Source organism: Limulus polyphemus, unplaced genomic scaffold (assembly GCF_000517525.1).
Source record: "Limulus polyphemus unplaced genomic scaffold, Limulus_polyphemus-2.1.2 Scaffold1700, whole genome shotgun sequence".
Classification (NCBI taxonomy): domain Eukaryota; kingdom Metazoa; phylum Arthropoda; class Merostomata; order Xiphosura; family Limulidae; genus Limulus; species Limulus polyphemus.
This window is the reverse complement of record NW_013667310.1, coordinates 162,908-173,363: the sequence shown is the minus strand read 5'-3', so window position 1 is coordinate 173,363 and position 10,456 is coordinate 162,908. Positions and strand designations below refer to the sequence as shown.

Sequence of the window (10,456 nt, the reverse complement as noted above, 5' to 3'; positions counted from 1 at the left end):
CAGGCTAGAGTAACAATAATAACAATTATCATCACAGAAGCAGGCTAGAGTAACAATAATAACAATTATCATCACAGAAGCAGGCTAGAGTAACAATAATAACAATTATCATCACAGAAGCAGGCTAGAGTAACAATAATAACAATTATCATCACAGAAGCAGGCTAGAGTAACAATAATAACAATTATCATCACAGAAGCAGGCTAGAGTAACAATAAACTTCAGTAAACAAATAACAATTATCATCACAGAAGCAGGTTAGAGTAACAATAATAACAATTATCATCACAGAAGCAGGCTAGAGTAGCAATCAACTTCAGTTAACAAATAACAATTATCATCACAGAAGCAGGCTAGAGTAACTATAAACTTTTAAACAAGTATTTAAAATTATTAACCATTATTATTATTACACTAACAGTAACACTCTTAATGCTGAAAAAATAATTTACAGTGAAAGTTACACATTGTGATCTTTTAGTTAACGACATTTTATCAGCCATGTTTTAAATAACTAGAAACTATATACAGAAAATGTAATAAGTTCAAGAAACTTACCATGAAAGTCACAGTTCATGATGAGTCTGAAAAATAATAGCAGCATTAATAATAACAATAGATAATGTAATTTTACAATGTGTAATTTAATAAACGCATCAGATACGGTTAAAATATTAACAGCATTCATTTATCAGATGAACTATGCTCTAAATCATATGCAAAAAATATAAAACGTATTTTATATAAACAATTTAAGCTAAGAAAATTAAATTACATGTAAATAATGTTAATTCCCCTTATTAAATATTTTGCATTAGAATACAAGCATGAAATCTGAAATGTTATGGGAAGTTAGGAAATAATTTCAGTGGTTTTAAATGTGGGTTAGTTTTTTGTTTTTTATCTTACATGAAATCATGTAAAGCAGTGTATAACTCATATAAATCATAACGATAAAGGCACGTATAGAGATAATACCAATTACCTGCTCACAAACCTAGGCTTGAGTTGAGATTAAAGAAAGCTTTCCACTTTTAATTTTTTTTTAGCCAAACTTTCCTAAAAACCGGTTTCATATAAGGGTTATGAATACGAGTAATATATTTTATTCAAAGATTCTTCAATCGAGCACATTACCTATGATTATAAAGAAGAAATCAACCATCTAACCGGCGTTACCCAAATCGGCATTCATTTGTAAAAATGCTTTCTTTTGTTTCTCCAACAAACATTGAAAGTGAAACAGGTAAAAGTGGGAAATGCTTATTTTACAGCAATATTTTCTCGCACAAGTTCACCATTGTAAGATTATCAATAACGACGCAAGTCACAGTAAAATGCACGAGACAACACATAACGCAGTGTTATCCCTACCACCTCTTTAATGAAAACACGCTTCTCACAACTTTAGTGATTTTAAATCCAAGATAATCTCACAGAAAAAAACATTTTAGAAATAAAATTACTTGACAGTGCATCGTAAATATAAATGTTTAACTTTTATACCTTCTTATTTTTACAACCATAATCACTGTCTGCCGAATTACAAGTACACAAAATAAAGATAATACATACCTTTCAATCTCTAACATATACCCTTACGTCCGACATAACAAAGAACGTGATATACCTAGCACGCACTATTTATTGGAAACTAGTCATACTCTCGTAACCGGAGATACTGACCAAAATTACAAGTCAAAACTCATTATTGCTATATAAAAATATCATTTTGTTCTAAATTGTGTGATTACGTTATTTGTTTTTATTTTTCCATGTTACTTCTTATAATAATACTTATTTTTTGCATATTATAATAATCATATACAATAAGGAAGTTTACGCGTATGTCCACCAGGGAAATGTTTCATAAATGTTCATAAAAATAAAAAAGGTTAATAATGTAGTATTTTTTCTTAAAAACAGAAAAATTTGTAAATCTAATATTGCATTAGTAGCATATAATTATATAAATCTAGTAACTGATAGACACAGCTACTCCACAAAACTGGACAGTAAATACCGTCGAGCATACATTTTGGTTCATGGTTAGTTTAGAAATGATATAATGATTTATTAAAAGCATTTATAAACAAAATGTTACCAAGTTCAATTGTACTCTCCGATATTTACATGAATGAACCAATTAAATCGAAAATACAATATGCAAGTTCAGATTTTAATAATTACAACGTTTCGACCCACAACATCGAAGTTTTTCTCGCTTTAGTTACCTACTGAAGTAGGTCAGTAAACTAGGGTTTCACATACATTTCTTTTTTGAGGCATCCTGTTTACAAATAGACAACGATATTTTCCACTTGTAACTCGGGCGATGTCTTAAGAATAAAACATACCTCATTTTATAATGAAAGTGACCATCAGTCACGTGTGCCCTGAGGAGAATGGCCATGTTTTCTCAGTCTGAGACAATATTAAGTTTTAAGAAGCAGAATGATTGACTTTATTAAGATTTACAGATACATTTGGTATTTGAGTTCTTAAATAAAATCACCTAAAATATTCACTAGTTTTAAACCTTGATTGTTCTTTGATGGAAAAACAAATTGTTTCACTGTATTTAACACGTCTCTTTCTTTGCTTCCAATCAGTTAAAGCCATAAAATAGAAACCATTCTCTCTCTCAGCAAAATTTTACTGCTATGCTTCCTGTTATTCTGTGGCATTCCTTTATTTACTCTTAAGAAAAATCGATGAATCTGAGAATACCACAGAAATGTCTTTTATCGTTGTTGGGATGAAAATCATAAGGAGAAACACAAATTACTCCATCATAAGAAATATAATGTCTTATTTCTCAAGAAGCCATTCTCACTTCATACTACTATGTAGTTCTTTTGTCATTTGCCTGATTTTTCTTCAATCTCTGAGGCTTCAAATATAGTTTTAATGTATCTGATATGTTTACATTTTAGAATTAACAAGTTCATAAATAGTTGGTTTGTTTTTTGAATTTCGTGCAAAGCTACACGAGGGCTAACTGCGTTAGCTCTTCCTAATTTACCAGTGCAAGATTAGAGGGAAGTCAGCTAGTCATCACTACCCACCGCCAGCTCTTGGGCTACTCTTTTACCAACGAATAATGTGATTGACTGCCACATAATAACGCCCCCACGACAGAAAAGGCGAGCATGCTTGGTAGGACGGAGATTCGAACCCACGACCCTCAGATTGCGAGTCGAGGGCCCTAACCACCTGGCCATGCCGGGCCCATAAATAGTTGGACAGTCAACATAAATTTCTAGCATTTATATATATACACAAGATTATATAACAATTATATTAATTTTAACATCTACAGTAAATGGAGCATAAAAACGCCTTCTTAAATTAGAATGATATTTTTGAAACCTTTTGTTTTTAAGTTTGTTTGAAGTTAAGCACAAAGCTACACAATAGGCTATCTGTGCTCTGCCCACCACGAGTATCGAAATCCAATTTCTAACATTGTAAGTCTGCAGACATACCGCTGCCCCACTGGAGGGCTTGTTTTTACCCTTGATGTCCGAAAACCTGTTTATATGTAACATGGTAAATAATAATGCAAATACAGTTGATACACATACAGACCTCAGAAACAATGAGTAACTGTAACTAAATATTAATTGCTTGAAACAGAGCAGTACACCGTATTTTCTTGATAACAGAAGTTTATCAGTGTATGATCTTGATATACTGCTCAAAAAATTATGTATTCATTTCTACAGTTTAGTCAATTTGCCTTCTCAGTTTTCATTTACGTCCAGACTTTGTGCAGGTCATACTATGGTTACAAGTGTTCCATTGGTGTCATTTCACCACATTTTCTGTATGCTTGAGATCAAGTTCTTCCTTAATGATGAATCCTTGCACAACAGATCTAGTTGGTTAAATATAAGATCGTGCTTGTACTTTGTCAGCAATTAAGGTGACATCAATTTTATGTAGATTTACAACACCAAGGGTTGAGATGCAGTTTACGCTTGTATTCTCCCCCTCTTCATATTTCACTGGAAATTTTCTACACTGACCATCATACCATTCTGCTACCTGCCATCATAAAATTATTGTTACCTAACAAACTGAATTTAGATTATCTGTAAAAAAGCACCATCTACCAATCTTTTCTCAATTATGTCTGATGTTCATTTCAGCATTTTGGCTTAGTTATTTCTCCTAGGCAGATTTTTTGAGCAACTACACATCCACTGAGGCCACTTCGTGTTAATGTGTATCGTTCTGAAGGCAACATTCACATCTCCACTGACAGTTAGATCGCTGACAATATCTCAACTAGATGGTTATGTCTCCTGTAAAGACAATACCCCTCGGGTAAATTAACTTTACTTCTGTACAGTTTGGGCTTTCTACCTCATACACTTCTATTATTATCAATTTTAGTTTCACATGCTCTCCTCAGCCTTTCCATACAACTCCTACTAAAATATAAAATTTTGTCTCAATCTGTCACATAAACAAACCTTTGACATTACACATTTATCTTGTGGTATTTCTGTCTTGATAGTCATGAGTCAATAACCACAATACTACTGAGAATAGTATGACTGCCTTTCAGATGAAGAAATTAGAAACATCAATAGAACTACAGCTTTACAAAACTTATTTTATTATACAAAGGTGTTTAAAAACAATTTTAGATATTTTTTAACTGTTACCAAATCCCATCACAATATCTATAACATTAACTACACATGTAAAACAAATTGTACAATATAATGAAAATTTGTTTTTATTCTCTCATATTTCACTGCAACTGCACAAGCTTTGAATATAAAATCATATTTTAAAAGTGAAAAACATGGTATTTAAAATAATCATTAAACAATGAATAGTACGTTATTGTTCCATCTTGTATATGACTTTTCACAAACAGTATATAATGACTCTATTATTCTAGGCGTTGCAAACTTAACTTTTGAAGTACAAAACTAGGAGGTTTATGTACTTAGTGAAGTCAGTTTTCTAGCTTATGTACACTTTTAACCTTCTATAGTAGACAAAATGAACATTTTCTAATCAGTTAAAATATGAGCAAAGAAACAAGTTTACTAAACACCTGAATTAGTTCTCACATATTAAAGAAATAAAAATCAAATTATCATTATCATTCTCTTTACTCAAGACTACGTCTTGAATTCCACTAAACTTATTTCATAATTTATAATGCCCAATAAGTTCTGTTGATGTGTGTAAAATGTTTGTTTATTATGAATTTCATGTAAAGCTAGTCAAGAGCTATCTGTTAGCTGTCCTTAATTTAGCAGTGATAGACTAGGTGGAAGGCAACTAGTCTATATCATTGATTACCAATAAATAGTGGGATTGACCTTCACATTATAACACCCCATGGCTGACAGGGCGAGCATGTTTGGTGATTGAGATTCGAACCCATGACCTCCAGATTGTGAGTCGAGTCCTCTAATCACCAGGCCATGTGTATAATGTAAATCAAGTTTCAATGAAAAAGCAAACCTCACATTTTATAAATCTTAGAAGAAAATAGAGAACAATTTAATTAGTTAAATATTTAAAATACACACTTTTGTTTTCATTATACAACTTTTACTTCATTGCATTTTTTTTTTAAGTTGGATCAACCAGGGAAAAAATACTATTTTTGTCTAAAAAAAGAAGCACAAAAGGATCTGTATATATCAAAATCAGAGAATGATGGGGTAGACGAGTTACAGATATACGATGAAATGTACAAATACAAACAAAAAGTACACAGAAGTAATGATGCTAAAAGGGAGTTTCAATATATACATATATTCAAATAAGAAAGTGTGAATTATCTAGAATGCCAAAGAACCTATAAATAATACAACTTTTTATTGGGGAAAATTTTTTTAGCTTACACCTATAAAAAATTACAAAATCACCACAGTACAACAACACAAACAAGTATGCATTATTTATATGCTAGCCTAAAATTTATAAAAATGTTTGAGGATTTTTGTATTCCAAATCTAACAAACATAGGTATATAATAACAAAAAAAAATCTAATTATCTCTACTACTGCTATTAATACATTTTTCTAACAAGTGATTCATCAAGTGGTAGAATAAGCACATACAGTGAAAATGATGAGCCACAGAGGAAAAAAATATTGCAATATAATTGAATAGCACTGAAAAACTTACAAAAGGAAATTTTCCATATACAAAAACATTCCTTGCGAAATGTTACATTACGATAGATCAGTCTATTTCAAATCTATAAATGCAGCGTCTTGTTTCATTCTTGTTTAATACTTTCTTAAACTATCTTTAACTAATATTTGTGGCAGTGCTGCATTACTTTCAAATTGAAAAATTAAAAGAAAACTATTTGCATTTAGCAGAAAAAAAAAAAATTCAAAGTAGGTGGTTGTTCGTAAAGAACATCTCATCAACAAAGTTAGCATATCTGCTTCTGATTACAGCATAACTAAATGTATTTCATTTCCTGCTGTACCAACAGTCCAGTCCCTCAGAGGGTCAGTGGGAAGTTTCGGCTCTAATTTACAATGCTAAAATACCAGTGTTTAAGATGTGCGACAGTTATTATTAAATTTGAAATTTTAACACAATTCTGCTCATCTTATAGATATAAACAGTACAATTCCTGTTAATTATCTTTTAAAGGTTTTAATGAACTTAATTATTCTTAATTATAAACAGTTCTCTACAATGAGTTTCTTCAGTTCTCTGTTTAATTTGTTAATACACATTCTTAAATTAAGCTTCTAGTTGTTTTTTTCTCTGTGGTAAGTCTAATTTTTTGATTTCCTAACACTTGAAAACTGCACTTTCTAATCCCTCTAATGTTCATTCCTTTTTACTTTGGTTTAATTTAAAACTGATACAGTATAGTTGCATTTAGTGGTTTCCATTTGGGCACAATGCAATGTCCAATATTAGGATTAAACTTAACTAGGCTTAATTTCCCAATCTTTATGAATGATGGTGACGAACCTGCTATATAACTTAACATATTTGAGTGTAAATTCCATTGAAAGATGACAATCTTATTAGTGCATTTTGATGCTGAAACATTACATATTTAAAAATATCTGTTTAAGATATGTATCAGTATAAAGCCATCGACAAACCTTAGTGTGAATTAATTAAGTTATATACAATTATGTATTCACTAAACACTTTCAGTGGCAATATGTGAAACATTACTTAAAGGTTTAATAAAACACTAATGTTCACCTGTGTTAAGGAAAAGTTACAAAACAAAGCCTGTTTAGTGTTGCTTTACATCTCAAAAGGTTACTTTCTGTCACACAGAGATTCTGTGATAAAGATTAGACAGTTTCAAATGCTTACTGAAGTGAAGTGTATATTTACAGTTAACATGTGTTTTGCTATATATCAGCTTATATGGCAAATTGTTATTACATATAATTATTTCCTGCAGTCTGCAAAACCTTAATTTATAATGTTATACTTTAACTTTTGAACAGCTTAATTTGTAGGTATTCAGATGATCTTGTTTAACGTTTTTCATTGAGATCTTTTTTCTTCTCTAACTTTTAGTTCTTCTTGGCATTGATGAATCAGTTCCAACAGGTCTTGATAAATAGGATGTTTAGTGCCATGAGTAACAGTTATCACCTCTTCAGCCTATGAAGAATACAGAGCTGTTACAGTGCCATTTCTCCAAAGTAAGACAAAATGGTTAAATTTAATACATACATAATTCATAATAATACTAACATAGGCTTACAAATTGTTGTTTTATCAAGGTTAGCTATAAATATGCCCAAAAATATTAATTGTCTCAGTTATACAAAGTGGCAATATGAAATTTGGTTTATGACACTAAAAACAAGTTCTGTTACACAGTTTTTTATATTGTAGAATCTATTAAAATGTTACAGGGTTAAGTAATTAAAATTTACAAAAACGAACGTTGAAATTCTGAAAATGATAATCATGTCATTGGAAAAACAATGAAATAATACAAATTGTATATAAATATATTTTAAATTAGTCCTCACTGCTTGCTTGATAAGCTAATATACCTTAGATAAAGATTGTAATTCTATTTTCCTATACCTAGATGTTATTTACTTCTAAATTTCTCCACGTTTATAAATCTTTAGGAGGAGTTCCAGTTGATTTTTAAATTTTGCTCCTTTTCCCGATACATGTACACTAGTTAATTCATCACCTTTCCTTGAAATAACATCATGTTACCCTGAATTTCTAGGTGTATATGCCTGAAAATAAATCACCAGATCCAGAATTTAATTCATCCCTACTTACAGGTAACAATGAGTAAATATTAGGAAATGGTTAGATTCAGCCTGTCGAACTGACACAGTACTTACAAACTAACGAGTTCATGGTGGTGAGCACACCAGAATACAGAAAGCACATCAGCCACTTCCCAAATTACAAAGAGCTATAAATTACAAATCTAGAAACCATACCAAGGCAGCTACAAGGAACTCTTACTGTCATCTTCTGCCTAATAAGAGGAGAAAAAAGTAGCACAAACATATTTGAAAAGTGATCTAATCAAAGATGCCACGAAAAGACGAACATCCCCTTATGAGGGAGGAGAACATAATTATTCCACTTAAAACATACACAGCAGCTTGCGTATGCTAAGATATTCCCTTCCTAGATAGAAAATAACACCTATCAGTGAAATACGGTGGGTTCTAAACTTCCGACTCCTGTTATTATAGAGAATATTCTCAGGCTACAGAAAAGAAATTGACGAACACAATAGAGCTTAGGTGATATACTACTTAAACCAGTTTCTTAAACTGAAACCAGTAATTTCTCAGAAATGGCACATATGCAGTTGTACAATGCAAAACTGACACAATGTGCACAGATGATCAGTCACCTTAGAATATTCAATAAAAATTCCCTGTGATACCTCTCTCGCTCATACACAATATGGGGATGCAAAAAGTGTATTTTATTATAGTTTTCCCAAAGAAGTTTCATGCAACTAAATAAGTCTTGTGAGAGGTCCCACTTGACCAGTGATACCACAGTAACAGTGAAAAAATGGCCCTGTAGTACTGTTGACTCGTATATAGTGTATTGTGAAGTCGCTCACCTGATTAAATAGTTAGAATGATAATGTGATGTGGAGCATATGTGTATATAAAAAAACATCACGCCAACAAACACGAGATGACTGAATTTCAATCAAGGTTCTAGTAGAGGAATTAGGAAACAAATATAATTTTATTAAAGCTCAATTCGAATGTGACATGTATCTAACATACCATACAGGCCCCTGCTATATTAATCTGAGTCCTTTCACAAAGTGAACTCACCCATACTTTACTAGGACAACTGATATAAAATGAGCTTCAGGGATGAGAATAGTCACTCGACTGACCAGTCATGACAAAAGTACAAGGAAGCAAAGGTATTTCCATTGTCATTTGTGGTAGAGTGGTAGGTGGGTCTTTTGGGACAGGCTACTTACATTTTAAGTATGTACGTCACTCTCGTGAATATTTTCTTATAAATATTAAACTACTGGATCAAATTGCTTGAATGTTTTCATGAATGTTGCCAAGAATATGTAGTTTAACAAGACACAAATATTTAGTTTCGATTTTTTTCTTCATTTTTTTATAACACACAATGTTCATAATAGTGTATGAAAATTCAATATATAACGTACTTGAAAATAAAAATAATAATAACAGTAAAATTCTAAAATTTACCACTTTGTAAGCAGTACTACTGCAACATTCTTTGTAAGTACAGTAATTAATAAACCTTTTTCATTTATACTGTACTAATAAACCTGTATCATTTATACCTGTACTAATGTATTTCATTAATCATTTAATTTACATTTAATATATGTTTTATTTAAGTTTCTAGCAGTCCATGGTGCTTTAGAGAGGAATATAATTAGTGGGTTAGAAGTGTATTGTTGAATTATTACTTATGACCTCTGTTAGTCCGGCAAAATGGATAATCCGGCAAGTCTCTGGAACCAAGGGTGCTGGAAATCAGTGGTGTACCTCAAGTTACTTTGGTTAATACCAAAATAATGACTTTGATATGAACTTTCATTAAAAAATTGACATCATCCATTTTCATAGAAGAACTCTAAATAAATGCAGAAAGTACCTGAAAAAGTGTTTTCTCAGCAACATTCAAACGTCCCATGAACAACTGAATTTTGCCAATTCTAAATAGCTGGATTCCTAAACTTGGATGACATTTTCCATAATAAAGTCTACAGAAAATGATAAAAAAAGTAATAACAAATAATAGTTTTTATTTGTAAAACTTGTCCAAGTCTTTCATTATAAAATGACAATGTTAGTTAACTTTTTAATAGTTTTTTTATTTGTAAAATTTGTCCAAGTCTTTCATCATAAAATGACAATGTTAGTTAACTTTTTAATAGTTTTTATTTGTAAAACTTGTCCAAGTCTTTCATCATAAAATGA

The 10,456-nt window shown here is 31.0% G+C and overlaps 1 long non-coding RNA gene across 1 annotated transcript; it reads right to left on the bottom strand.

The window, feature by feature from the left end:
• Positions 1-5,881: 5,881 nt before the first annotated feature.
• LOC111087064 lies at positions 5,882-10,241 on the bottom strand. The gene is made up of 2 exons (XR_002611789.1): positions 10,131-10,241; positions 5,882-7,637 (listed from the first exon to the last, which is right to left on the bottom strand). It is a non-coding gene; the product is annotated as an uncharacterized LOC111087064 (long non-coding RNA).
• Between the last annotated feature and the right edge of the window lie 215 nt (positions 10,242-10,456).